The sequence below is a fragment of the Paramisgurnus dabryanus genome, chromosome 19 (assembly GCF_030506205.2).
Source record: "Paramisgurnus dabryanus chromosome 19, PD_genome_1.1, whole genome shotgun sequence".
Taxonomy (NCBI): Eukaryota; Metazoa; Chordata; class Actinopteri; order Cypriniformes; family Cobitidae; genus Paramisgurnus; species Paramisgurnus dabryanus.
In genome coordinates, this window is record NC_133355.1 from 31,733,157 (window position 1) to 31,760,287 (window position 27,131).

General features: G+C 45.3%; 20 non-coding genes across 20 annotated transcripts; all 20 read right to left on the bottom strand.

Moving 5' to 3' along the window:
- Window positions 1–5,848: 5,848 nt before the first annotated feature.
- trnap-agg (transfer RNA proline (anticodon AGG)) lies at window positions 5,849–5,920 on the bottom strand. The gene has a single exon. It is a non-coding gene; the product is annotated as a tRNA-Pro (tRNA).
- Window positions 5,921–6,792: 872 nt separating this feature from the next.
- On the bottom strand, window positions 6,793–6,864 carry trnaq-cug (transfer RNA glutamine (anticodon CUG)). The gene has a single exon. It is a non-coding gene; the product is annotated as a tRNA-Gln (tRNA).
- A 115-nt stretch (window positions 6,865–6,979) lies between these two features.
- Window positions 6,980–7,052, bottom strand: trnaf-gaa (transfer RNA phenylalanine (anticodon GAA)). The gene has a single exon. It is a non-coding gene; the product is annotated as a tRNA-Phe (tRNA).
- Window positions 7,053–7,297: 245 nt separating this feature from the next.
- Window positions 7,298–7,369, bottom strand: trnap-ugg (transfer RNA proline (anticodon UGG)). The gene has a single exon. It is a non-coding gene; the product is annotated as a tRNA-Pro (tRNA).
- A 1,312-nt stretch (window positions 7,370–8,681) lies between these two features.
- trnap-agg (transfer RNA proline (anticodon AGG)) lies at window positions 8,682–8,753 on the bottom strand. The gene has a single exon. It is a non-coding gene; the product is annotated as a tRNA-Pro (tRNA).
- Window positions 8,754–14,660: 5,907 nt separating this feature from the next.
- On the bottom strand, window positions 14,661–14,733 carry trnaf-gaa (transfer RNA phenylalanine (anticodon GAA)). The gene has a single exon. It is a non-coding gene; the product is annotated as a tRNA-Phe (tRNA).
- Window positions 14,734–14,814: 81 nt separating this feature from the next.
- On the bottom strand, window positions 14,815–14,888 carry trnai-aau (transfer RNA isoleucine (anticodon AAU)). The gene has a single exon. It is a non-coding gene; the product is annotated as a tRNA-Ile (tRNA).
- A 90-nt stretch (window positions 14,889–14,978) lies between these two features.
- Window positions 14,979–15,050, bottom strand: trnap-ugg (transfer RNA proline (anticodon UGG)). Its single transcript has one exon. It is a non-coding gene; the product is annotated as a tRNA-Pro (tRNA).
- Window positions 15,051–16,362: 1,312 nt separating this feature from the next.
- Window positions 16,363–16,434, bottom strand: trnap-agg (transfer RNA proline (anticodon AGG)). Its single transcript has one exon. It is a non-coding gene; the product is annotated as a tRNA-Pro (tRNA).
- Window positions 16,435–17,306: 872 nt separating this feature from the next.
- Window positions 17,307–17,378, bottom strand: trnaq-cug (transfer RNA glutamine (anticodon CUG)). Its single transcript has one exon. It is a non-coding gene; the product is annotated as a tRNA-Gln (tRNA).
- A 115-nt stretch (window positions 17,379–17,493) lies between these two features.
- On the bottom strand, window positions 17,494–17,566 carry trnaf-gaa (transfer RNA phenylalanine (anticodon GAA)). The gene has a single exon. It is a non-coding gene; the product is annotated as a tRNA-Phe (tRNA).
- Window positions 17,567–19,179: 1,613 nt separating this feature from the next.
- Window positions 19,180–19,251, bottom strand: trnap-agg (transfer RNA proline (anticodon AGG)). The gene has a single exon. It is a non-coding gene; the product is annotated as a tRNA-Pro (tRNA).
- Window positions 19,252–20,123: 872 nt separating this feature from the next.
- Window positions 20,124–20,195, bottom strand: trnaq-cug (transfer RNA glutamine (anticodon CUG)). Its single transcript has one exon. It is a non-coding gene; the product is annotated as a tRNA-Gln (tRNA).
- Window positions 20,196–20,457: 262 nt separating this feature from the next.
- On the bottom strand, window positions 20,458–20,531 carry trnai-aau (transfer RNA isoleucine (anticodon AAU)). The gene has a single exon. It is a non-coding gene; the product is annotated as a tRNA-Ile (tRNA).
- Window positions 20,532–21,976: 1,445 nt separating this feature from the next.
- Window positions 21,977–22,048, bottom strand: trnap-agg (transfer RNA proline (anticodon AGG)). The gene has a single exon. It is a non-coding gene; the product is annotated as a tRNA-Pro (tRNA).
- An 872-nt stretch (window positions 22,049–22,920) lies between these two features.
- On the bottom strand, window positions 22,921–22,992 carry trnaq-cug (transfer RNA glutamine (anticodon CUG)). Its single transcript has one exon. It is a non-coding gene; the product is annotated as a tRNA-Gln (tRNA).
- Window positions 22,993–23,107: 115 nt separating this feature from the next.
- trnaf-gaa (transfer RNA phenylalanine (anticodon GAA)) lies at window positions 23,108–23,180 on the bottom strand. Its single transcript has one exon. It is a non-coding gene; the product is annotated as a tRNA-Phe (tRNA).
- Window positions 23,181–23,261: 81 nt separating this feature from the next.
- On the bottom strand, window positions 23,262–23,335 carry trnai-aau (transfer RNA isoleucine (anticodon AAU)). Its single transcript has one exon. It is a non-coding gene; the product is annotated as a tRNA-Ile (tRNA).
- Window positions 23,336–23,425: 90 nt separating this feature from the next.
- trnap-ugg (transfer RNA proline (anticodon UGG)) lies at window positions 23,426–23,497 on the bottom strand. Its single transcript has one exon. It is a non-coding gene; the product is annotated as a tRNA-Pro (tRNA).
- A 1,312-nt stretch (window positions 23,498–24,809) lies between these two features.
- trnap-agg (transfer RNA proline (anticodon AGG)) lies at window positions 24,810–24,881 on the bottom strand. The gene has a single exon. It is a non-coding gene; the product is annotated as a tRNA-Pro (tRNA).
- Window positions 24,882–27,131: the final 2,250 nt, after the last annotated feature.

A 27,131-nucleotide genomic window follows, 5' to 3' on the forward strand; every position in this document is an offset into this window, starting at 1 on the left:
GACCGCCCCCCCCGACCCCCCCATGACACGTACCCACTATTTGTCCATTTGCCCGTTAGTTGCGCGGATCTGCACCAAACTCGCACCACGCGTAGAGCGCGCCAAGATGAACACGTTAAAGCAGACATATCATGCTTTTAAATCTGTCCTTTTTACATATAAATCATCTATTTGTGGTCTATGTAAAGCGAAACTGCAATGCTTGGGTCTGAATTCCTCATTATTATAGCCCCACAGGCCCCCTTTCTACCCCTTTTCTGATGTGCATCTGAGAGCAACTCGTTTTGGTACTGTCTTTTTAAATGCATGTCATACCCTGCCCCCACTCCAGGTTGCAGAGGTGACACTCGGTTAAACTCCACCCCGTTCGGCCATTTTTGTAGTTTTATAGCAGAGATACGATTATCTAGCTGCACAGAAACTTTTTATTTACTCGTTATTCACAAAATGTCAACAACGGAAGACTTGTCCATCCAGCCTTATATGTTCGCGCCAGAGTCGGAAACGTACTGAGAGGAAAATGAAGACGACGAACCTGCAGAACAACGTCTTCATATGGAGGTATCGCAATGGTCTGAGGCTGCAGCCTCCGGAGGTCGCATATCCAGGCTGCATACGACATCAAGACGGTCTTATTTCAGAATATTAACAATTATAAAGTTTACTATTATTCTTAGTTAATCGTAAGTTGTTGTAATATGCTCATGACTTGCAAATGTGATGCTCAGTTAACTTAAACCAGGCTTGATGCCCAAAAGCGATCTCCGCAGGCTGCAGCCTTCGGAGTGAGAAACAGCACTGCTAAACCATGACCACCGTGTACTTTACTTTTTTACTTTAAGTTATAAACTGCTTACCGAAGTGCTCTGCTCGTCGTCTCCAAAGAAAGAAGTAATTGACCCCTCAATCAGACGAAGTCTATCGGCAAATCCTTCTTTATACTGGCGGAGATTGGTGAAGTAGTTATCCTTAAAGTGCCTCGGGCACACAAAAATGACTTTACCCACAGATGTGAGTACATTTCTTACGCTCTCGTAACTTCTGCATCCTTGAGCTTGGACTACAATATCGCAACGAGAAATATAAAATGGCGGATTGCTCGTAGTGTTGGGCTGGAAGTCGATGTCCTTATTTAGCAGTTCCGCTGCAAATACTGTGACGTAATTGTTCAAAAAACGTAATAGATAATAGAAAAATCAGAACCAGTTGGAAAATATGACCAAAACAGAATATAAAGATATCAACAAAGCACCTGAAGAGACTAATTTCAACTTTTATGTACTTATAAACACTGCAAATATACAACAAAATGCATTTAAGAGCCAAGAAAGTGGATTTAGCATGATATGTCTCCTTTAAGGCGTACCCCGGTCGTCTATTCCCGACCGATCATTTTGACCTTGCCGGATCATCACCAAATTCGCACCACGCGTAGAGCTCGCCGAGACTGAGACGGGTGCGCGGGTACCACCCTCCTAGCTCGTTCCTGTGCCGAGATAAAGGCCTGACACTCTCATGTAAATAGTCTGCCAATGGACGCGTAATGGGTTCGTGTCAGTTTTTTCCTCAAGGGCCTCGGCGATTTCGACCACGCGGATTCTACGCGGACGACGCCCAGATCGCGTCAAGGTAACATTCGCGCAATTTCAACACTTACACGAACCCACTATTTATTTTTGAATGGAATCGATGACACGTGTCAGGGCCGTAGCTCCGCCCCACAACGAGTCACCGCCCCCAAACGCGCCTTCCCGAGCACGGCGCGACCTCCTCGTCACGCGTGAGAGGTTTGAGCTAAATCCGGCAAACTTTAAAATTTTGTCCAAAAAAATGACGTAAGGGGAGCTCGGGTTCCTTCGAAAGGTCTCCCCAGGGGCTTTTTAAGGAATCCGAAATGGAGCGTCTACGACCTTCTCGGGCCGACAAACAGAGCCCTGAAAATCAGCATTTTTTACAAATTTTCACACAGAAAAGAAATTGAGGCAAATCTTCAAGAAAGTCTTTTTTGAACATTTCATCAAAAAAAAAAAAAATCTATCTCTATCTCGCCACACCCTCGACCATGGGCTCTTTGGAAAGGCCTAGTCCGGGCCCTTCCAAAGCACCCTCAATCGAGTCCCTAGGACCTTCCTGGGCCGAGCAAACGAGCCCTGAAAACAAGCCTTTTTCATTAATTTTCAAAAGTGGAAAACCATATCTCTCCGAGCCCTTCAAAACGCGCCCACCCTCGAGTCTCTAGGACCTTCCCTGCCGGAGATATACAAAACTAGCTTTTAAACTCAAAAGCCCCTAGCTCCGCCCATGAATAAGCCACACCCTCGACTCTGGGCTCTTTGTAAAGTTCGTGTCCGCGCCTTTCCAACGAACCCTCATTCGAGTCCCTAAGACCTTCCTGGGCTGAGCAATGAAGCCCCAAATTGAGCTTTTTTTCACCCTTTCTCACACAAAAAAACACACAAGTCCAAACTCAAAAATCCTTCTCACAGAAATTTTACCAGGTGAATCAGCGTCGTCTGAAACGCCTAGAAAACTTGCTCCCTGGTGACAAATTTTCACGTCCCATACAAAAAACGTGAAAAAATGAGGATTTTCGCAGCCTCACCGAAGGGCCCCGGAAGGGCCTAGGTGCCCCAAATTCGGGGCCCTGGCTCACAGAGTGCCCCTCTACGACATATCCGAAGACGAGCGTCGTGGCGCGAAAGAAAAAATTTGGCCGCCGTCAGAAAACATCAAATTCCCCCATTATAAATCCCATAGGCCTCAGGCCTCAAGTTTTTGTTGTTTTTTTTTGATCTATTCTTTCAGGAACGCCGCAGCGGCCCGCGCTTCGGGGGTCCGTCTCGGGAGAACTCCGACATAGAGCGTGCCGATTTTTGACCCGATCGGACTCCGGCAGGGGCCGCGCGACGTTCGGGGACCGCGCGGGGGTCGCGATACTTTTCCATTAAACCAATGTTATTTTCCTGTAATGGGTTTGTGGACGCGCTCCTCGTGACCCCGCGTGGTGTCATATGACCTCTGGGGGGCCCCCGATCGACATATCCGAATCTGGAGAACGTAGCTCCAAAATAAGACAAGGTTGTCCAAATGTTCTCAAAATCACTCATCATGATCCTCTTGATGGCCTAGACCACCAGACCATGTAGTTTGCCATTCGAGCTCCGTTTCGCTAATTTTTTTTCTGAAGGTCCCAGGGGTCTGCGCTTCGGGGGCCCGTACGGCGGGGCCCCCAAGCACGCGGGTGCCGAATTTCGACCCGATCTGACACCGTCCGCGAACCCGCAGTTTTAGCGGGAAACTGTCAGTGCTCCCGCGAGGCCGGGAAAAGGACTAGGTGCCTGAAATTCGGCGTGCGGTCCAGTAGAGGGCCCTGGCACGACGTCTCCGAAGCCCGCGCGCATTCGGCGTACGCCGTGCCCACAGCGCCCTCGGTGTGCCTCCCAGTGCAATCACAAAACGCCTAGGGTTAGGGTTGGCAAAAAGGGTCACGAAAGGTTCTCGGGGGGCAGGCCGCCGGATTCCTCAGCTGGGCCGTCGGCAAGGGGATACCACGTGCGTTTCGAAGCCGCGCGCCCTTACGGGGCCGCGTGACGGCACTGACACGTCTCCATTAAAGCAATGTTATTTTTCGTACCTGGTTCATGTCACCACGTCCCCAGGACCCCGAGACGGGCCGGATCTCGAAACGGACGACTGGCAAGCTTACAGCCGATGGAGGAGGAGGGGGTAGGGGTGGTTCGGTAGAGCTAGGGTCCAAATTGAGCAAAAACGGACAGGAACGACATTTTCGCGTCGAACTCTGCGCTACAGGGCGCGTGAAGGGACGTAAGCAGGGCCCGTGACGTCCGTTTGGGGTTTGGACCTTTTCCCAAAAAAGTATTCTGCAAATGTACAAATAGTGGGTCTGTGTCATGGGGGGGGGGGGTCGGGGGTGCGGTCCGGTGGGGTCAGTTGGTCGACCCGCGCAACTAACGGGCAAATGGACAAATAGTGGGTCCGTGTCATGGGGGGGGTCGGGGGGGTGGTCAGGAGGGGTCAGGGGGTCAATCCGCAACAATAATGGGCAAATGGACAAATAGTGGGTCCGTGTCATGGGGGGGGTCGGGGGGGTGGTCAGGGGGGGTCAGGGGGTCAATCCGCAACAATAATGGGCAAATGGACAAATAGTGGGTCCGTGTCATGGGGGGGGGTCGGGGGGTGGTCAGGAGGGGTCAGGGGGTCAATCCGCAACAATAATGGGCAAATGGACAAATAGTGGGTCTGTGTCATGGGGGGGGGGGGTCGGGGGGGGTCAGGAGGGGTCAGGGGGTCAATCCGCAACAATAATGGGCAAATGGACAAATAGTGGGTCCGTGTCAGGGGGGGCGTGTCCTGGGGGGCGTGCCCGGGGGTCCCGAGGGGTGTGGCGCTAAATCCGGACCAATAATGGGCAAATGGACAAATAGTGGTTCCGTGTCACTGGGGGTCGAGGGGGGGTCGAGGGGGGTGGTCCCGCAACTCAATGGCACCCCTAGAGGTGTCCATTACCTGGTAGAATTTGCCTTCTAGGTAAAATCTTTGAAAATCCAAAAGTGTCCATTCTGTAACCGGTTTAACGCGTCCATGGTTGACACAAACTCAGTACGATCCCTCGCCACCACTATGGGTACTTTGGCAGACTAAATGAATGGCATTTTTGACACCAACTCACTAGAAGTCCTTATCGATATAAGTACATGTTAATTGCTTGAAATTTGAAATGGTGTGAAAGAACTTGACTGGTCTGCATAAATCCCAGACCTGTACCCAGCTGAACACCTTTGTTATGACTTACAGGCTCTGAGCCAAACACTCATCACCCAATCCTATCAATGATTTGTTCCCAGGCTCACAGTCATTTCTGCACAGAAAAAGCCCTTTTTGCAAAACTGCTGCAGCATAGATGGAAACAAAGTACTGTGACAAGGTCTGTATTGTACAGCATTAATATTTGTTTTGTTTGGAAAAACTGGAATAGTTAAACATGTTAATTTATTCTTAACGCCATTTCAGCATCTATGGGTATATTCATGGCGAGAACTGGTTATTGGCAACGCCAGAAATGCAGGTTAGGTGAATTGGAGATGTCAAATTGCCCTTCCCTCGGTATGTGTCTGTGTATAGATCAAGGTGTGTATAGTTTTTGTACTGTGGAAGGAAACCCAATAAGGCAGTGCCCAGAGTAATTCCACGTTGACTCAAGGGGAACATGTAAACTCCACACAGAATGGCCTCCTGACCCAGCCAGGGCTTGAACAGGAGACCTTCTTGCTGTGAGACAACAGTGCTCTGTTTGGGATGGCCACTGTGTTGCCCCAAACATCTTTATTAGAAGGGGCATCCCAATACTTAGTGTACGTTGTAACGTCAAGTAACATCTAAGAAGCCATGTCTTTATCACATTTTCCAAGTGTTGATTTTAGATTGGGAGAAAATTCTGATGAATCATCCGTAAACTAAATTGGACACCATGCATCACTAGCCTGGTTCTATATTTAACTCTCATAGCTTCAGGCACATCAGGGTACCTACCCAGGCCCAGTAGACAGGATGCTTTGCCTTTCCTGGCCAGGAGGGAGTAGGACGAATAGCCTGCTTCATTTTTCATGTTGAGTCAATTGTGTTGCTTGAAATTAACTCATCGTTTGTTAAAACAGCAAGCCCTCTGGCAGAAAGGGATCGTCTAGGTGATTCTACACACAGACCGCCTCGGACACGGTATCTACATGGAAATCCCAAAGGCAGAGGCGCCTCTGACGTCCCTCTACTGCCCGGACTGCCATACACAATGGTGTTGTGCGTTAAAGCTCAGAGAGACGAGTTTAGAGGTGGGCTCGTCCAGGATTTGAACCCGGGACCTCTCGCACCCTAAGCGAGAATCATACCCCTAGACCAACGAGCCAATCGGGCAACCCCACCGGCCCCCTGGGAAACATTTTTCCAGCACGTAGCAGCCAGCTTCCAAAAAGCCAAAGCAGTCACGCGTTAGGCGTAAGGGGAATTAGCTCAAATGGTAGAGCGCTCGCTTAGCATGCGAGTGGTAGCGGGATCGATGCCCACATTCTCCACGTGGTTGACACTTGTTGCTAAATTCTCTGATGTTACAGACCCGCGGCGTGCCCTCTCTGTGGGTGCTTCTGCGGTTCACACTTGCAGAAAAGGGCTTCACTTTGGCTCCAGATTTTACATTTTGCCTCAAAAAGCCAACAGGTCCCAGTGTCGGTCCTCAGTATGGCACCTGAGCACACACATGAACGTCTTCTATAAGGATGTTACTTCACAAAGCAACATGGAGCTTTACATTCCAAGAGCGTTTTGTTGCCATTAAAAATTGGAATCACTTTCTTTCTATGTTCATTTGTCTTCCTGTCATTTCTGGTAAGGTATTTTTATTGCATTTCATTATCAGATTGTACATGTGAGCTGTGTGTTTCCTTTGGCCTGTACACATGAGCTGTGTGTTTTCTTTAGCCAAAACGTCGATGGATTTTTCATTTATCCTAAGGTTTCGTACATGTTTAATTTGCTTCCTTGTAATGTGCTTGTGGTTGCTGAAATTTGGCACATTGTGTCTTGTTGGCCCACCGTCAGGGTGAACAGAAAACAGTGCTCAATGTTGCTTGAATTAACTCCTTTTTCGTCTACAGCCTGAGTGCTCTGGTAGAAAGGCTTAAAGGGCGGGGGATTGTTTTGGGGGTAACAAACACTGTTCCCGGGGTAACAAACACTGTTCCCTTGGACACGGTTCTGCTTGGAAACCACAAAACATCCAATAGGTCCCACCGAGATTTGAACTCGGATCGCTGGATTCAGAGTCCAGAGTGCTAACCATTACACCATGGAACCACGGTTTGCTTTTGCACCTGACTCCCTGGGTCACGGAGAAAAGGACACTCTGACAGGGACTGTCAGGTAAGCCGCAGTGAGTCGGCTAAACAAAACCTTAAGAATTGCCCCTGATTGCCGAAACCCGGGATTGAACCAGGGACCTTTAGATCTTCAGTCTAACGCTCTCCCAACTGAGCTATTTCGGCCCGAACGGCTTATGTGGCAGAAATGTCCACGAGAAATCACACCATTAAAGCGGTCAGCCAGAGGAGGTAGAATAAAACACTTGGCCCGTCGGGGGATCGAACCCGCGACCTTGGCACTATTAGCACCACGCTCTAACCAACTGAGCTAACCGGCCACGCGTTTACATGTGGAACTGCGCATGTCTCTGACAAGACTGACATGAATGTTTCATAGTGTAGCAGCAACAAGAAGCAAAGCAAGAGATGGGCTCGTCCGGGATTTGAACCCGGGACCTCTCGCACCCAAAGCGAGAATCATACCCCTAGACCAACGAGCCAAGGCGTACTACCTCGTTGCTATGCCGCTGTGAAACATGTGACCACAACATAGTCACCATGTCCTCAGGCAGTTCCTTGGGATGGGCCTGTTGGGTCCTGCTACTCTGATTAGCCACAATGAGCCAACCTGCCCTAGTGTTGGGCTGGTGTCAAAATAAGCACTTATCGATATAAGTACATGTTAATTGCTTGAAATTTGAAATGGTGTGAAAGAACTTGACTGGTCTGCATAAATCCCAGACCTGTACCCAGCTGAACACCTTTGTTATGACTTACAGGCTCTGAGCCAAACACTCATCACCCAATCCTATCAATGATTTGTTCCCAGGCTCACAGTCATTTCTGCACAGAAAAAGCCCTTTTTGCAAAACTGCTGCAGCATAGATGGAAACAAAGTACTGTGACAAGGTCTGTATTGTACAGCATTAATATTTGTTTTGTTTGGAAAAACTGGAATAGTTAAACATGTTAATTTATTCTTAACGCCATTTCAGCATCTATGGGTATATTCATGGCGAGAACTGGTTATTGGCAACGCCAGAAATGCAGGTTAGGTGAATTGGAGATGTCAAATTGCCCTTCCCTCGGTATGTGTCTGTGTATAGATCAAGGTGTGTATAGTTTTTGTACTGTGGAAGGAAACCCAATAACGCAGTGCCCAGAGTAATTCCACGTTGACTCAAGGGGAACATGTAAACTCCACACAGAATGGCCTCCTGACCCAGCCAGGGCTTGAACAGGAGACCTTCTTGCTGTGAGACAACAGTGCTCTGTTTGGGATGGCCACTGTGTTGCCCCAAACATCTTTATTAGAAGGGGCATCCCAATACTTAGTGTACGTTGTAACGTCAAGTAACATCTAAGAAGCCATGTCTTTATCACATTTTCCAAGTGTTGATTTTAGATTGGGAGAAAATTCTGATGAATCATCCGTAAACTAAATTGGACACCATGCATCACTAGCCTGGTTCTATATTTAACTCTCATAGCTTCAGGCACATCAGGGTACCTACCCAGGCCCAGTAGACAGGATGCTTTGCCTTTCCTGGCCAGGAGGGAGTAGGACGAATAGCCTGCTTCATTTTTCATGTTGAGTCAATTGTGTTGCTTGAAATTAACTCATCGTTTGTTAAAACAGCAAGCCCTCTGGCAGAAAGGGATCGTCTAGGTGATTCTACACACAGACCGCCTCGGACACGGTATCTACATGGAAATCCCAAAGGCAGAGGCGCCTCTGACGTCCCTCTACTGCCCGGACTGCCATACACACTGGTGTTGTGCGTTAAAGCTCAGAGAGACGAGTTTAGAGGTGGGCTCGTCCGGGATTTGAACCCGGGACCTCTCGCACCCTAAGCGAGAATCATACCCCTAGACCAACGAGCCAATCGGGCAACCCCACCGGCCCCCTGGGAAACATTTTTCCAGCACGTAGCAGCCAGCTTCCAAAAAGCCAAAGCAGTCACGCGTTAGGCGTAAGGGGAATTAGCTCAAATGGTAGAGCGCTCGCTTAGCATGCGAGTGGTAGCGGGATCGATGCCCACATTCTCCACGTGGTTGACACTTGTTGCTAAATTCTCTGATGTTACAGACCCGCGGCGTGCCCTCTCTGTGGGTGCTTCTGCGGTTCACACTTGCAGAAAAGGGCTTCACTTTGGCTCCAGATTTTACATTTTGCCTCAAAAAGCCAACAGGTCCCAGTGTCGGTCCTCAGTATGGCACCTGAGCACACACATGAACGTCTTCTATAAGGATGTTACTTCACAAAGCAACATGGAGCTTTACATTCCAAGAGCGTTTTGTTGCCATTAAAAATTGGAATCACTTTCTTTCTATGTTCATTTGTCTTCCTGTCATTTCTGGTAAGGTATTTTTATTGCATTTCATTATCAGATTGTACATGTGAGCTGTGTGTTTCCTTTGGCCTGTACACATGAGCTGTGTGTTTTCTTTAGCCAAAACGTCGATGGATTTTTCATTTATCCTAAGGTTTCGTACATGTTTAATTTGCTTCCTTGTAATGTGTTTGTGGTTGCTGAAATTTGGCACATTGTGTCTTGTTGGCCCACCGTCAGGGTGAACAGAAAACAGTGCTCAATGTTGCTTGAATTAACTCCTTTTTCGTCTACAGCCTGAGTGCTCTGGTAGAAAGGCTTAAAGGGCGGGGGATTGTTTTGGGGGTAACAAACACTGTTCCCGGGGTAACAAACACTGTTCCCTTGGACACGGTTCTGCTTGGAAACCACAAAACATCCAATAGGTCCCACCGAGATTTGAACTCGGATCGCTGGATTCAGAGTAGTGTTGCTTTCGTCAACGAAAATTATGACTAAATATAGTCGTCAACGAACCTTTATCACGTGACGAAAACTAGACGAGACGCAACGAAAATGCTGGTCATGTGACGATGACTATAATAATAATATAATGCAATATTGTTGACGAATTAAAACGAGACTAAATGTGGTTTACAAAATAAAAACTATGCTAAAATGTATTTTAATTTTCGTTGACCAAAACGAGACGAGACGAAATGTAATTTCGTCTCTTTTAGTCGCGTTATTATTAATACTTCTGCTTCCTGTCTCACTTCGCGGGCTGCAGTGCGCAGACGCTAGCGACGTCACTTCCGCCAGCCGCACTCGCGGCATTATTTAGATGATACATCTGCGGTGAAGCCGGTGAGTTGAGTTAGCGTAAATGACAAAGTCTGACACAGTGAACGGGAACGATGGCAGTCCAGCCGGCGTTCGTCTTTGGGAGAAAAAGAAGAAACGACATTTGGAAAAACTTCCGTTACATTGAAGTGGAAAAGAAAACTGAATGTGTTGTGGAAAAAGATGGGGAAAAATGCGGCCACAAAATCACAGGAAAAAACACGACGAACCTTAAGAGGCATCTCAAGGCATTTCATAAAGATATTGAGGTAAGTCAAGACATTAACATAACGTTACTTTCTATTTTAGAAAGCTCATGCATTAATGTGTCTCATTTTAACGATAGCGTTAGATGTTATAACGTTAGCAACTGGAGCTTAAAACGGGTGTGTATTTGTGGTGTGCTAAAGTGTATTCTAAAAATTCTTCTTTAGTACTTCTTAAGATAATCTTAAGAACATCTAATTGTAGTGTACTTCACTGTGCTATTTTGAAACACCATAAATATGAACATAATGTGCTAAAAATGTATTTAAAAAATGTACTTAGGTACCACTTGTAGTAAACTGGAACCCATCTTTGTATGAAAGTTTGGTTCAAGTTTAATACAAGTGTTAAATAAATAAATTACTTAATACAGAGATAGTATGTTAAAAGTGCATTTTAGTTCATATTCATGGTGTCTTAAAATAGCACAATTAAGTACACTTAGATAATCTTAACAACATCTTAGGAAGTACTACAGATAAATTTTTAGTATATTGATTACTAAATTAGTGTGCAAAAATAGAGCACTTTAAGTATATTATGGATGTGTACTGCTTTTTGACCTGGGATGGCAAGGATTTATGCTACTTAATATTTACAACAGTTAGATTTTCCAGAGACTGCATCTGTCCTGACATTGTATCTATTCATGTGCTAGATTCCTGAAATCACACCAGTGAAGCAGGTCCCACCCAAGAAGATGGACAAGCCAACTAGTGTTCAGGATTTCTTTGCCACAAGGAAGTACAATGACAACTCCCCAGAGCAACGTAGCAAAGAGGAGGGGATAGCGCAGTGGATAGGCCGCACAGGACTCCCAGCACGAATTGTCGAAGATGAGGAGTTCATCGCCATGATGGCAAAAATGGACAAAAAGTTTAAAGTGCCAAAAAGACAAAAAATTTTAAACCTGATTGACCAAATTTACAAAGAAGAGAAAGAAAAGATCAAACAAAACCTGGCCACAGCACGCAGAATAACTACAGGGTTGGATATTTGGACTAAAAAGGGGTTGACAGCATCTTTCCTGGGAGTCAGCGCCTGTTACTTTAACCCTGAGAACAAAAAGGCTGAACACAAACTCCTGAACCTTAAGGAGATGGTTCACCCTCACACTGCAGTGTCGATTAGTACACTTGTGGAGGAGTCAATGGAAGAATGGGGGATCCCTAGAGAGAAGGTCCTCACAACTATTACTGACAATGGCAGCAATATGGTGGCTTCGTTCCACACACATGCAGAAGTTCCCACAACTTCTGAAGAGGACTCCGAGGTGGAGCACGACAATGCCAATGATGAATATGAGCATCAGGAAGGGGAGGATGACAGGTAAGGCAAATCTGTATATGAAACTATGCAATTAATTTAGAATCAGCTTTATTGGCCAGGTTTGCATATACAAAAAGGAATTTAACTGCATTTAGTCTTTGCTCTTAAATCTTAAAGGGATAGATCACCCAAAAATGAAAATTCTGTCATCATTTACTCACTCTCATGTTGTTACAAACCCCCATAAATTTCTTTGTTCTGATGAACATAAAGGAAGATATTTTGAGAAATGTTTGTAACCAAACCGTTGGTGGCCCCATTTACTTCCATAGTATTTTTTTTCCTACTATGGAAGTAATTGGGGTCCACGAATGGTTCAGTTACAAATATTTCTCAAAATATCTTCCTTTGTGTTCATCAGAACAAAGAAATGTATGCGGGTTTGTAACAACATGAGAGTAAGTAAATGATGACAGAATTTTCATTTTTGGGTGAACTATCCCTTTAATTCATTAAACATTTATGTAACTGGTCATATATTCTTTCTGAATAAAAAAGTAATTACATAGAAAATTAAAAGATTAAAAATTATGCTGTTAATATATTAAGCATTTATAAAACTGGTCATGATTTAATTTTATATACATAAAGACCAAATAAGTTCATAGGAACTTAACTACTAGAACTATTTCATCTGGTTCAATAATTTAATGCTAAAATGGTTAAATATGTACATTTGTTTTTATTATTTCCATGTAGATATGACTACGGAGCCATAGAGAGGACCCCATGTGTGGTTCACACCATACAGCTTGTCGTGAATATGGTCCAGAAGGAACCCCCAATCCGAAGGCTGTTGGAGAAAGTAAGGAGCTTGGTGAACAAATTTAGGAAGTCATCTGTCGCCACAGAGCGGCTGCTGCAGAAGTGTGCTCTGGTTCTGGTAAAAGACTGTCCCACCAGGTGGTCAAGTTGCTTTGCTATGATTTCACGCTGTCTTGAAGTCAAGGAGCACCTCACAGCTGTGGCTGAGTCCATGGGCTGGGACAGCCTGCAGCCCAGTGAGTGGCAGAAGATTGGGTTGCTGAGAGACCTTCTTCTGCCATTTGCAGAGCACACTAAGTCACTTGAAAGTGACACTCAATCACTTTCCCTTGTTGTGCCAGCACTCCTGGATCTCAAAAACCACCTGTCAGAGGTCTCGCTTGCACATGGGCGAACCTACAAAGATGCAGCTACTCTGGCTCAGAAGATGCTGTCCAACATGGATAGGCGCTTTAGTTTGTTTCTTGACATAACGGCTGACAACTTCTCACCACTTCCTGCAGCAGCATGCTTTGTGGACCCTTGTGTAGCTGAAACCATTCTGGAAAATGATGACAACGAAGTACAGAATCTTGTCAGAAAGGCAGAGGACTACATTGCTTATCTTGTGCCACAAAGAGTGCAAGTACGAGAAGAAGAGCAGTTGACTGATGATGAGCAAGTCACAAATGAGGGTACAGAACCTCCAGAGTCAACCCCTGCAAAGCGGCGTAGATTTAAATTCTTTAGTGCTAATCATCCATCGAGGCCCAAGACAGCCAAGACAACAAACATAAGGCAGGAGATTTTAAAATATAAAGAGCACCTGTCCGAGTTCCACCAGACTGCTGCTACCAGTGCTGAGGTTGAGGAATCCGGCATCGAGTATTGGTTAACTCAATGTTGTTCCACTGTGTTTCCAACACTTAAACCTCTGGCCTTGGACCTCCTGGCGATGCCAGCCTCTCAGGCATTTACAGAGAGGGTCTTCAGTGTAACTGGTTACCTATCTTGTGGCCGCAGAAACAGGGCTAGGACCATTTTGGAAAGAAGCGCTTTCCTCAAAGTAAACAAGCCTAAGTAGTTAATGGCTGGCCTAAACAGACATGCAAGAAGCATGCATGTAACATTTCAAATATCCATGCAAAAACTGCTGCTCCTAAATTGTTGATTCTGATTTGGTTGTAAAGACTTGTTTTTTTCTTTTTCTGAACAAATATATTAAGATAAGTTCAAGCCAACACAGTGTTAACAACAGAGCTGAAAGCTAAAGGTATGTAGACTTTTAACCGTTTGACAAATGTTGGTTTTATGTCAATCAAACAAATACTCTATCTGTGCCAGGCAGGCACCAGAGAAAAAAAATCAGATGTCAAAAATATAGCCAAAGAGTAATGTGTACAGGACAGTTTGTCTTAAAATAACCAGGTTACAATTTATGTAGACACACACATTTTATTATCATTTTTTAGTATGTTAATTAATTTAATTTGATAATTTGTAGCTCGAGCATTCAAGCACCTTTTTTCTCTTCAATTTTTAAAGAGATAATTTTTTTCTGGCATTGTCATGTAATGCTATTTTATTTATTGTTTTTTATTTATTGTTTTTTATTTATTTTATTTAAATTTATGTGTGTGTGTACTTCTAACATGTTTGGTTAAAATAAATATGTTGTAAGTTCAAATCAGAGCGTCTTCCATGTCTGGAATGCATGTATTCTTGAGTCTAGGTAACAATAATATTATAATAAGATAACCTTGTTTAAAATGGGTTTGGCTAAAAAACATTTTGGTTACGCCTACACTACTAGGTACTTATAGTGTATTGATTGGGTTAAATAGAATTGCATTACTTAAAAGAGACTAAAATAAAATTTTCAATGACTAAAAATGTCATCAGTTTTCGTCGACTAAAACTAGACTAAAATGTCATCAGTTTTCGTCGACTAAAACTAGACTAAAATGGTCATGTATAAGTCTGACTAAAATAAGACTAAAATACCCAGACTTTTAGTCGACTAAAACTGACTAGACTAAAAAGAGTGTGAACGTGACTAAAACTAATAAAAACTAAAATGGAAGCTTGACCCAAGGACTAGACTAAAACTAAAATTAAAACAGGCTGCCAAAAACAACACTAATTCAGAGTCCAGAGTGCTAACCATTACACCATGGAACCACGGTTTGCTTTTGCACCTGACTCCCTGGGTCACGGAGAAAAGGACACTCTGACAGGGACTGTCAGGTAAGCCGCAGTGAGTCGGCTAAACAAAACCTTAAGAATTGCCCCTGATTGCCGAAACCCGGGATTGAACCAGGGACCTTTAGATCTTCAGTCTAACGCTCTCCCAACTGAGCTATTTCGGCCCGAACGGCTTATGTGGCAGAAATGTCCACGAGAAATCACACCATTAAAGCGGTCAGCCAGAGGAGGTAGAATAAAACACTTGGCCCGTACGGGGATCGAACCCGCGACCTTGGCGTTATTAGCACCACGCTCTAACCAACTGAGCTAACCGGCCACGCGTTTACATGTGGAACTGCGCATGTCTCTGACAAGACTGACATGAATGTTTCATAGTGTAGCAGCAACAAGAAGCAAAGCAAGAGATGGGCTCGTCCGGGATTTGAACCCGGGACCTCTCGCACCCAAAGCGAGAATCATACCCCTAGACCAACGAGCCAAGGCGTACTACCTCGTTGCTATGCCGCTGTGAAACATGTGACCACAACATAGTCACCATGTCCTCAGGCAGTTCCTTGGGATGGGCCTGTTGGGTCCTGCTACTCTGATTAGCCACAATGAGCCAACCTGCCCTAGTGTTGGGCTGGTGTCAAAATAAGCACTTATCGATATAAGTACATGTTAATTGCTTGAAATTTGAAATGGTGTGAAAGAACTTGACTGGTCTGCATAAATCCCAGACCTGTACCCAGCTGAACACCTTTGTTATGACTTACAGGCTCTGAGCCAAACACTCATCACCCAATCCTATCAATGATTTGTTCCCAGGCTCACAGTCATTTCTGCACAGAAAAAGCCCTTTTTGCAAAACTGCTGCAGCATAGATGGAAACAAAGTACTGTGACAAGGTCTGTATTGTACAGCATTAATATTTGTTTTGTTTGGCAAAACTGGAATAGTTAAACATGTTAATTTATTCTTAACGCCATTTCAGCATCTATGGGTATATTCATGGCGAGAACTGGTTATTGGCAACGCCAGAAATGCAGGTTAGGTGAATTGGAGATGTCAAATTGCCCTTCCCTCGGTATGTGTCTGTGTATAGATCAAGGTGTGTATAGTTTTTGTACTGTGGAAGGAAACCCAATAACGCAGTGCCCAGAGTAATTCCACGTTGACTCAAGGGGAACATGTAAACTCCACACAGAATGGCCTCCTGACCCAGCCAGGGCTTGAACAGGAGACCTTCTTGCTGTGAGACAACAGTGCTCTGTTTGGGATGGCCACTGTGTTGCCCCAAACATCTTTATTAGAAGGGGCATCCCAATACTTAGTGTACGTTGTAACGTCAAGTAACATCTAAGAAGCCATGTCTTTATCACATTTTCCAAGTGTTGATTTTAGATTGGGAGAAAATTCTGATGAATCATCCGTAAACTAAATTGGACACCATGCATCACTAGCCTGGTTCTATATTTAACTCTCATAGCTTCAGGCACATCAGGGTACCTACCCAGGCCCAGTAGACAGGATGCTTTGCCTTTCCTGGCCAGGAGGGAGTAGGACGAATAGCCTGGTTCATTTTTCATGTTGAGTCAATTGTGTTGCTTGAAATTAACTCATCGTTTGTTAAAACAGCAAGCCCTCTGGCAGAAAGGGATCGTCTAGGTTATTCTACACACGGTCCGCCTCGGACACGGTATCTACATGGAAATCCCAAAGGCAGAGGCGCCTCTGACGTCCCTCTACTGCCCGGACTGCCATACACAATGGTGTTGTGCGTTAAAGCTCCGAGAGACGAGTTTAGAGGTGGGCTCGTCCGGGATTTGAACCCGGGACCTCTCGCACCCTAAGCGAGAATCATACCCCTAGACCAACGAGCCAATCGGGCAACCCCACCGGCCCCCTGGGAAACATTTTTCCAGCACGTAGCAGCCAGCTTCCAAAAAGCCAAAGCAGTCACGCGTTAGGCGTAAGGGGAATTAGCTCAAATGGTAGAGCGCTCGCTTAGCATGCGAGTGGTAGCGGGATCGATGCCCACATTCTCCACGTGGTTGACACTTGTTGCTAAATTCTCTGATGTTACAGACCCGCGGCGTGCCCTCTCTGTGGGTGCTTCTGCGGTTCACACTTGCAGAAAAGGGCTTCACTTTGGCTCCAGATTTTACATTTTGCCTCAAAAAGCCAACAGGTCCCAGTGTCGGTCCTCAGTATGGCACCTGAGCACACACATGAACGTCTTCTATAAGGATGTTACTTCACAAAGCAACATGGAGCTTTACATTCCAAAAGCGTTTTGTTGCCATTAAAAATTGGAATCACTTTCTTTCTATGTTCATTTGTCTTCCTGTCATTTCTGGTAAGGTATTTTTATTGCATTTCATTATCAGATTGTACATGTGAGCTGTGTGTTTCCTTTGGCCTGTACACATGAGCTGTGTGTTTTCTTTAGCCAAAACGTCGATGGATTTTTCATTTATCCTAAGGTTTCGTACATGTTTAATTTGCTTCCTTGTAATGTGCTTGTGGTTGCTGAAATTTGGCACATTGTGTCTTGTTGGCCCACCGTCAGGGTGAACAGAAAACAGTGCTCAATGTTGCTTGAATTAACTCGTTTTTCGTCTACAGCCTGAGTGCTCTGGTAGAAAGGCTTAAAGGGCGGGGGATTGTTTTGGGGGTAACAAACACTGTTCCCGGGGTAACAAACACTGTTCCCTTGGACACGGTTCTGCTTGGAAACCACAAAACATCCAATAGGTCCCACCGAGATTTGAACTCGGATCGCTGGATTCAGAGTCCAGAGTGCTAACCATTACACCATGGAACCACGGTTTGCTTTTGCACCTGACTCCCTGGGTCACAGAGAAAAGGACACTCTGACAGGGACTGTCAGGTAAGCCGCAGTGAGTCGGCTAAACAAAACCTTAAGAATTGCCCCTGATTGCCGAAACCCGGGATTGAACCAGGGACCTTTAGATCTTCAGTCTAACGCTCTCCCAACTGAGCTATTTCGGCCCGAACGGCTTATTTGGCAGAAATGTCCATGAGAAATCACACCATTAAAGCGGTCAGCCAGAGGAGGTAGAATAAAACACTTGGCCCGTCGTGGGAACGAACCCGCGACCTTGGCGTTATTAGCACCACGCTCTAACCAACTGAGCTAACCGGCCACGCGTTTATATGTGGAACTGCGCATGTCTCTGACAAGACTGACATGAATGTTTCATAGTGTAGCAGCAACAAGAAGCAAAGCGAGAGACGGGCTCACCCAAAGCGAGAATCATACCCCTAGACCAACGAGCCAAGGCGTACTACCTCGTTGCTATGCCGCTGTGAAACATGTGACCACAACATAGTCACCATGTCCTCAGGCAGTTCCTGGGGATGGGCCTGTTGGGTCCTGCTACTCTGATTAGCCACAATGAGCCAACCTGCCCTAGTGTTGGGCTGGTGTCAAAATAAGCACTTATCGATATAAGTACATGTTAATTGCTTGAAATTTGAAATGGTGTGAAAGAACTTGACTGGTCTGCATAAATCCCAGACCTGTACCCAGCTGAACACCTTTGTTATGACTTACAGGCTCTGAGCCAAACACTCATCACCCAATCCTATCAATGATTTGTTCCCAGGCTCACAGTCATTTCTGCACAGAAAAAGCCCTTTTTGCAAAACTGCTGCAGCATAGATGGAAACAAAGTACTGTGACAAGGTCTGTAGTGTACAGCATTAATATTTGTTTTGTTTGGAAAAACTGGAATAGTTAAACATGTTAATTTATTCTTAACGCCATTTCAGCATCTATGGGTATATTCATGGCGAGAACTGGTTATTGGCAACGCCAGAAATGCAGGTTAGGTGAATTGGAGATGTCAAATTGCCCTTCCCTCGGTATGTGTCTGTGTATAGATCAAGGTGTGTATAGTTTTTGTACTGTGGAAGGAAACCCAATAACGCAGTGCCCAGAGAAATTCCACGTTGACTCAAGGGGAACATGTAAACTCCACACAGAATGGCCTCCTGACCCAGCCAGGGCTTGAACAGGAGACCTTCTTGCTGTGAGACAACAGTGCTCTGTTTGGGATGGCCACTGTGTTGCCCCAAACATCTTTATTAGAAGGGGCATCCCAATAATTAGTGTACGTTGTAACGTCAAGTAACATCTAAGAAGCCATGTCTTTATCACATTTTCCAAGTGTTGATTTTAGATTGGGAGAAAATTCTGATGAATTATCCGTAAACTAAATTGGACACCATGCATCACTAGCCTGGTTCTATATTTAACTCTCATAGCTTCAGGCACATCAGGGTACCTACCCAGGCCCAGTAGACAGGATGCTTTGCCTTTCCTGGCCAGGAGGGAGTAGGACGAATAGCCTGGTTCATTTTTCATGTTGAGTCAATTGTGTTGCTTGAAATAAACTCATCGTTTGTTAAAACAGCAAGCCCTCTGGCAGAAAGGGATCGTCTAGGTGATTCTACACCCAGACCGCCTCGGACACGGTATCTACATGGAAATCCCAAAGGCAGAGGCGCCTCTGACGTCCCTCGTTGACATTCCTCTACTGCCCGGACTGCCATACACAATGGTGTTGTGCGTTAAAGCTCCGAGAGACGAGTTTAGAGGTGGGCTCGTCCGGGATTTGAACCCGGGACCTCTCGCACCCTAAACGAAAATCATACCCCTAGACCAACGAGCCAATCGGGCAACCCCACCGGCCCCCTGGGAAACATTTTTCCAGCACGTAGCAGCCAGCTTCCAAAAAGCCAAAGCAGTCACGCGTTAGGCGTAAGGGGAATTAGCTCAAATGGTAGAGCGCTCGCTTAGCATGCGAGAGGTAGCGGGATCGATGCCCACATTCTCCACGTGGTTGACACTTGTTGCTAAATTCTCTGATGTTACAGACCCGCGGCGTGCCCTCCCTGTGGGTGCTTCTGCGGTTCACACTTGCAGAAATGGGCTTCACTTTGGCTCCAGATTTTACATTTTGCCTCAAAAAGCCAACAGGTCCCAGTGTCGGTCCTCAGTATGGCACCTGAGCACACACATGAACGTCTTCTATAAGGATGTTACTTCACAAAGCAACATGGAGCTTTACATTCCAAGAGCGTTTTGTTGCCATTAAAAATTGGAATCACTTTCTTTCTATGTTCATTTGTCTTCCTGTCATTTCTGGTAAGGTATTTTTATTGCATTTCATTATCAGATTGTACATGTGAGCTGTGTGTTTCTTTTGGCCTGTACACATGAGCTGTGTGTTTTCTTTAGCCAAAACGTCGATGGATTTTTCATTTATCCTAAGGTTTCGTACATGTTTAATTTGCTTCCTTGTAATGTGCTTGTGGTTGCTGAAATTTGGCACATTGTGTCTTGTTGGCCCACCGTCAGGGTGAACAGAAAACAGTGCTCAATGTTGCTTGAATTAACTCCTTTTTCGTCTACAGCCTGAGTGCTCTGGTAGAAAGGCTTAAAGGGCGGGGGATTGTTTTGGGGGTAACAAACACTGTTCCCGGGGTAACAAACACTGTTCCCTTGGACACGGTTCTGCTTGGAAACCACAAAACATCCAATAGGTCCCACCGAGATTTGAACTCGGATCGCTGGATTCAGAGTCTAGAGTGCTAACCATTACACCATGGAACCACAGTTTGCTTTTGCACCTGACTCCCTGGGTCACGGAGAAAAGGACACTCGGACAGGGACTGTCAGGTAAGCCGCAGTGAGTCGGCTAAACAAAACCTTAAGAATTGCCCCTGATTGCCGAAACCCGGGATCGAACCTTTAGATCTTCAGTCTAACGCTCTCCCAACTGAGCTATTTCGGCCCCAACGGCTTATTTGGCAGAAATGTCCATGAGAAATCACACTGTTAAAGCGGTCAGCCAGAGGAGGTAGAATAAAACACTTGGCCCGTACGGGGATCGAACCCGCGACCTTGGCGTTATTAGCACCACGCTCTAACCAACTGAGCTAACCGGCCACGCGTTTACATGTGGAACTGCGCATGTCTCTGACAAGACTGACATGAATGTTTCATAGTGTAGCAGCAACAAGAAGCAAAGCGAGAGACGGGCTCACCCAAAGCGAGAATCATACCCCTAGACCAACGAGCCAAGGCGTACTACCTCGTTGCTATGCCGCTGTGAAACATGTGACCACAACATAGTCACCATGTCCTCAGGCAGTTCCTGGGGATGGGCCTGTTGGGTCCTGCTACTCTGATTAGCCACAATGAGCCAACCTGCCCTAGTGTTGGGCTGGTGTCAAAATAAGCACTTATCGATATAAGTACATGTTAATTGCTTGAAATTTGAAATGGTGTGAAAGAACTTGACTGGTCTGCATAAATCCCAGACCTGTACCCAGCTGAACACCTTTGTTATGACTTACAGGCTCTGAGCCAAACACTCATCACCCAATCCTATCAATGATTTGTTCCCAGGCTCACAGTCATTTCTGCACAGAAAAAGCCCTTTTTGCAAAACTGCTGCAGCATAGATGGAAACAAAGTACTGTGACAAGGTCTGTATTGTACAGCATTAATATTTGTTTTGTTTGGCAAAACTGGAATAGTTAAACATGTTAATTTATTCTTAACGCCATTTCAGCATCTATGGGTATATTCATGGCGAGAACTGGTTATTGGCAACGCCAGAAATGCAGGTTAGGTGAATTGGAGATGTCAAATTGCCCTTCCCTCGGTATGTGTCTGTGTATAGATCAAGGTGTGTATAGTTTTTGTACTGTGGAAGGAAACCCAATAACGCAGTGCCCAGAGTAATTCCACGTTGACTCAAGGGGAACATGTAAACTCCACACAGAATGGCCTCCTGACCCAGCCAGGGCTTGAACAGGAGACCTTCTTGCTGTGAGACAACAGTGCTCTGTTTGGGATGGCCACTGTGTTGCCCCAAACATCTTTATTAGAAGGGGCATCCCAATACTTAGTGTACGTTGTAACGTCAAGTAACATCTAAGAAGCCATGTCTTTATCACATTTTCCAAGTGTTGATTTTAGATTGGGAGAAAATTCTGATGAATCATCCGTAAACTAAATTGGACACCATGCATCACTAGCCTGGTTCTATATTTAACTCTCATAGCTTCAGGCACATCAGGGTACCTACCCAGGCCCAGTAGACAGGATGCTTTGCCTTTCCTGGCCAGGAGGGAGTAGGACGAATAGCCTGCTTCATTTTTCATGTTGAGTCAATTGTGTTGCTTGAAATTAACTCATCGTTTGTTAAAACAGCAAGCCCTCTGGCAGAAAGGGATCGTCTAGGTGATTCTACACACAGACCGCCTCGGACACGGTATCTACATGGAAATCCCAAAGGCAGAGGCGCCTCTGACGTCCCTCTACTGCCCGGACTGCCATACACAATGGTGTTGTGCGTTAAAGCTCAGAGAGACGAGTTTAGAGGTGGGCTCGTCCGGGATTTGAACCCGGGACCTCTCGCACCCTAAGCGAGAATCATACCCCTAGACCAACGAGCCAATCGGGCAACCCCACCGGCCCCCTGGGAAACATTTTTCCAGCACGTAGCAGCCAGCTTCCAAAAAGCCAAAGCAGTCACGCGTTAGGCGTAAGGGGAATTAGCTCAAATGGTAGAGCGCTCGCTTAGCATGCGAGTGGTAGCGGGATCGATGCCCACATTCTCCACGTGGTTGACACTTGTTGCTAAATTCTCTGATGTTACAGACCCGCGGCGTGCCCTCTCTGTGGGTGCTTCTGCGGTTCACACTTGCAGAAAAGGGCTTCACTTTGGCTCCAGATTTTACATTTTGCCTCAAAAAGCCAACAGGTCCCAGTGTCGGTCCTCAGTATGGCACCTGAGCACACACATGAACGTCTTCTATAAGGATGTTACTTCACAAAGCAACATGGAGCTTTACATTCCAAGAGCGTTTTGTTGCCATTAAAAATTGGAATCACTTTCTTTCTATGTTCATTTGTCTTCCTGTCATTTCTGGTAAGGTATTTTTATTGCATTTCATTATCAGATTGTACATGTGAGCTGTGTGTTTCCTTTGGCCTGTACACATGAGCTGTGTGTTTTCTTTAGCCAAAACGTCGATGGATTTTTCATTTATCCTAAGGTTTTGTACATGTTTAATTTGCTTCCTTGTAATGTGCTTGTGGTTGCTGAAATTTGGCACATTGTGTCTTGTTGGCCCACCGTCAGGGTGAACAGAAAACAGTGCTCAATGTTGCTTGAATTAACTCCTTTTTCGTCTACAGCCTGAGTGCTCTGGTAGAAAGGCTTAAAGGGCGGGGGATTGTTTTGGGGGTAACAAACACTGTTCCCGGGGTAACAAACACTGTTCCCTTGGACACGGTTCTGCTTGGAAACCACAAAACATCCAATAGGTCCCACCGAGATTTGAACTCGGATCGCTGGATTCAGAGTCCAGAGTGCTAACCATTACACCATGGAACCACGGTTTGCTTTTGCACCTGACTCCCTGGGTCACGGAGAAAAGGACACTCTGACAGGGACTGTCAGGTAAGCCGCAGTGAGTCGGCTAAACAAAACCTTAAGAATTGCCCCTGATTGCCGAAACCCGGGATTGAACCAGGGACCTTTAGATCTTCAGTCTAACGCTCTCCCAACTGAGCTATTTCGGCCCGAACGGCTTATGTGGCAGAAATGTCCACGAGAAATCACACCATTAAAGCGGTCAGCCAGAGGAGGTAGAATAAAACACTTGGCCCGTCGGGGGATCGAACCCGCGACCTTGGCGTTATTAGCACCACGCTCTAACCAACTGAGCTAACCGGCCACGCGTTTACATGTGGAACTGCGCATGTCTCTGACAAGACTGACATGAATGTTTCATAGTGTAGCAGCAACAAGAAGCAAAGCAAGAGATGGGCTCGTCCGGGATTTGAACCCGGGACCTCTCGCACCCAAAGCGAGAATCATACCCCTAGACCAACGAGCCAAGGCGTACTACCTCGTTGCTATGCCGCTGTGAAACATGTGACCACAACATAGTCACCATGTCCTCAGGCAGTTCCTTGGGATGGGCCTGTTGGGTCCTGCTACTCTGATTAGCCACAATGAGCCAACCTGCCCTAGTGTTGGGCTGGTGTCAAAATAAGCACTTATCGATATAAGTACATGTTAATTGCTTGAAATTTGAAATGGTGTGAAAGAACTTGACTGGTCTGCATAAATCCCAGACCTGTACCCAGCTGAACACCTTTGTTATGACTTACAGGCTCTGAGCCAAACACTCATCACCCAATCCTATCAATGATTTGTTCCCAGGCTCACAGTCATTTCTGCACAGAAAAAGCCCTTTTTGCAAAACTGCTGCAGCATAGATGGAAACAAAGTACTGTGACAAGGTCTGTATTGTACAGCATTAATATTTGTTTTGTTTGGAAAAACTGGAATAGTTAAACATGTTAATTTATTCTTAACGCCATTTCAGCATCTATGGGTATATTCATGGCGAGAACTGGTTATTGGCAACGCCAGAAATGCAGGTTAGGTGAATTGGAGATGTCAAATTGCCCTTCCCTCGGTATGTGTCTGTGTATAGATCAAGGTGTGTATAGTTTTTGTACTGTGGAAGGAAACCCAATAACGCAGTGCCCAGAGTAATTCCACGTTGACTCAAGGGGAACATGTAAACTCCACACAGAATGGCCTCCTGACCCAGCCAGGGCTTGAACAGGAGACCTTCTTGCTGTGAGACAACAGTGCTCTGTTTGGGATGGCCACTGTGTTGCCCCAAACATCTTTATTAGAAGGGGCATCCCAATACTTAGTGTACGTTGTAACGTCAAGTAACATCTAAGAAGCCATGTCTTTATCACATTTTCCAAGTGTTGATTTTAGATTGGGAGAAAATTCTGATGAATCATCCGTAAACTAAATTGGACACCATGCATCACTAGCCTGGTTCTATATTTAACTCTCATAGCTTCAGGCACATCAGGGTACCTACCCAGGCCCAGTAGACAGGATGCTTTGCCTTTCCTGGCCAGGAGGGAGTAGGACGAATAGCCTGCTTCATTTTTCATGTTGAGTCAATTGTGTTGCTTGAAATTAACTCATCGTTTGTTAAAACAGCAAGCCCTCTGGCAGAAAGGGATCGTCTAGGTGATTCTACACACAGACCGCCTCGGACACGGTATCTACATGGAAATCCCAAAGGCAGAGGCGCCTCTGACGTCCCTCTACTGCCCGGACTGCCATACACACTGGTGTTGTGCGTTAAAGCTCAGAGAGACGAGTTTAGAGGTGGGCTCGTCCGGGATTTGAACCCGGGACCTCTCGCACCCTAAGCGAGAATCATACCCCTAGACCAACGAGCCAATCGGGCAACCCCACCGGCCCCCTGGGAAACATTTTTCCAGCACGTAGCAGCCAGCTTCCAAAAAGCCAAAGCAGTCACGCGTTAGGCGTAAGGGGAATTAGCTCAAATGGTAGAGCGCTCGCTTAGCATGCGAGTGGTAGCGGGATCGATGCCCACATTCTCCACGTGGTTGACACTTGTTGCTAAATTCTCTGATGTTACAGACCCGCGGCGTGCCCTCTCTGTGGGTGCTTCTGCGGTTCACACTTGCAGAAAAGGGCTTCACTTTGGCTCCAGATTTTACATTTTGCCTCAAAAAGCCAACAGGTCCCAGTGTCGGTCCTCAGTATGGCACCTGAGCACACACATGAACGTCTTCTATAAGGATGTTACTTCACAAAGCAACATGGAGCTTTACATTCCAAGAGCGTTTTGTTGCCATTAAAAATTGGAATCACTTTCTTTCTATGTTCATTTGTCTTCCTGTCATTTCTGGTAAGGTATTTTTATTGCATTTCATTATCAGATTGTACATGTGAGCTGTGTGTTTCCTTTGGCCTGTACACATGAGCTGTGTGTTTTCTTTAGCCAAAACGTCGATGGATTTTTCATTTATCCTAAGGTTTCGTACATGTTTAATTTGCTTCCTTGTAATGTGCTTGTGGTTGCTGAAATTTGGCACATTGTGTCTTGTTGGCCCACCGTCAGGGTGAACAGAAAACAGTGCTCAATGTTGCTTGAATTAACTCCTTTTTCGTCTACAGCCTGAGTGCTCTGGTAGAAAGGCTTAAAGGGCGGGGGATTGTTTTGGGGGTAACAAACACTGTTCCCGGGGTAACAAACACTGTTCCCTTGGACACGGTTCTGCTTGGAAACCACAAAACATCCAATAGGTCCCACCGAGATTTGAACTCGGATCGCTGGATTCAGAGTAGTGTTGCTTTCGTCAACGAAAATTATGACTAAATATAGTCGTCAACGAACCTTTATCACGTGACGAAAACTAGACGAGACGCAACGAAAATGCTGGTCATGTGACGATGACTATAATAATAATATAATGCAATATTGTTGACGAATTAAAACGAGACTAAATGTGGTTTACAAAATAAAAACTATGCTAAAATGTATTTTAATTTTCGTTGACCAAAACGAGACGAGACGAAATGTAATTTCGTCTCTTTTAGTCGCGTTATTATTAATACTTCTGCTTCCTGTCTCACTTCGCGGGCTGCAGTGCGCAGACGCTAGCGACGTCACTTCCGCCAGCCGCACTCGCGGCATTATTTAGATGATACATCTGCGGTGAAGCCGGTGAGTTGAGTTAGCGTAAATGACAAAGTCTGACACAGTGAACGGGAACGATGGCAGTCCAGCCGGCGTTCGTCTTTGGGAGAAAAAGAAGAAACGACATTTGGAAAAACTTCCGTTACATTGAAGTGGAAAAGAAAACTGAATGTGTTGTGGAAAAAGATGGGGAAAAATGCGGCCACAAAATCACAGGAAAAAACACGACGAACCTTAAGAGGCATCTCAAGGCATTTCATAAAGATATTGAGGTAAGTCAAGACATTAACATAACGTTACTTTCTATTTTAGAAAGCTCATGCATTAATGTGTCTCATTTTAACGATAGCGTTAGATGTTATAACGTTAGCAACTGGAGCTTAAAACGGGTGTGTATTTGTGGTGTGCTAAAGTGTATTCTAAAAATTCTTCTTTAGTACTTCTTAAGATAATCTTAAGAACATCTAATTGTAGTGTACTTCACTGTGCTATTTTGAAACACCATAAATATGAACATAATGTGCTAAAAATGTATTTAAAAAATGTACTTAGGTACCACTTGTAGTAAACTGGAACCCATCTTTGTATGAAAGTTTGGTTCAAGTTTAATACAAGTGTTAAATAAATAAATTACTTAATACAGAGATAGTATGTTAAAAGTGCATTTTAGTTCATATTCATGGTGTCTTAAAATAGCACAATTAAGTACACTTAGATAATCTTAACAACATCTTAGGAAGTACTACAGATAAATTTTTAGTATATTGATTACTAAATTAGTGTGCAAAAATAGAGCACTTTAAGTATATTATGGATGTGTACTGCTTTTTGACCTGGGATGGCAAGGATTTATGCTACTTAATATTTACAACAGTTAGATTTTCCAGAGACTGCATCTGTCCTGACATTGTATCTATTCATGTGCTAGATTCCTGAAATCACACCAGTGAAGCAGGTCCCACCCAAGAAGATGGACAAGCCA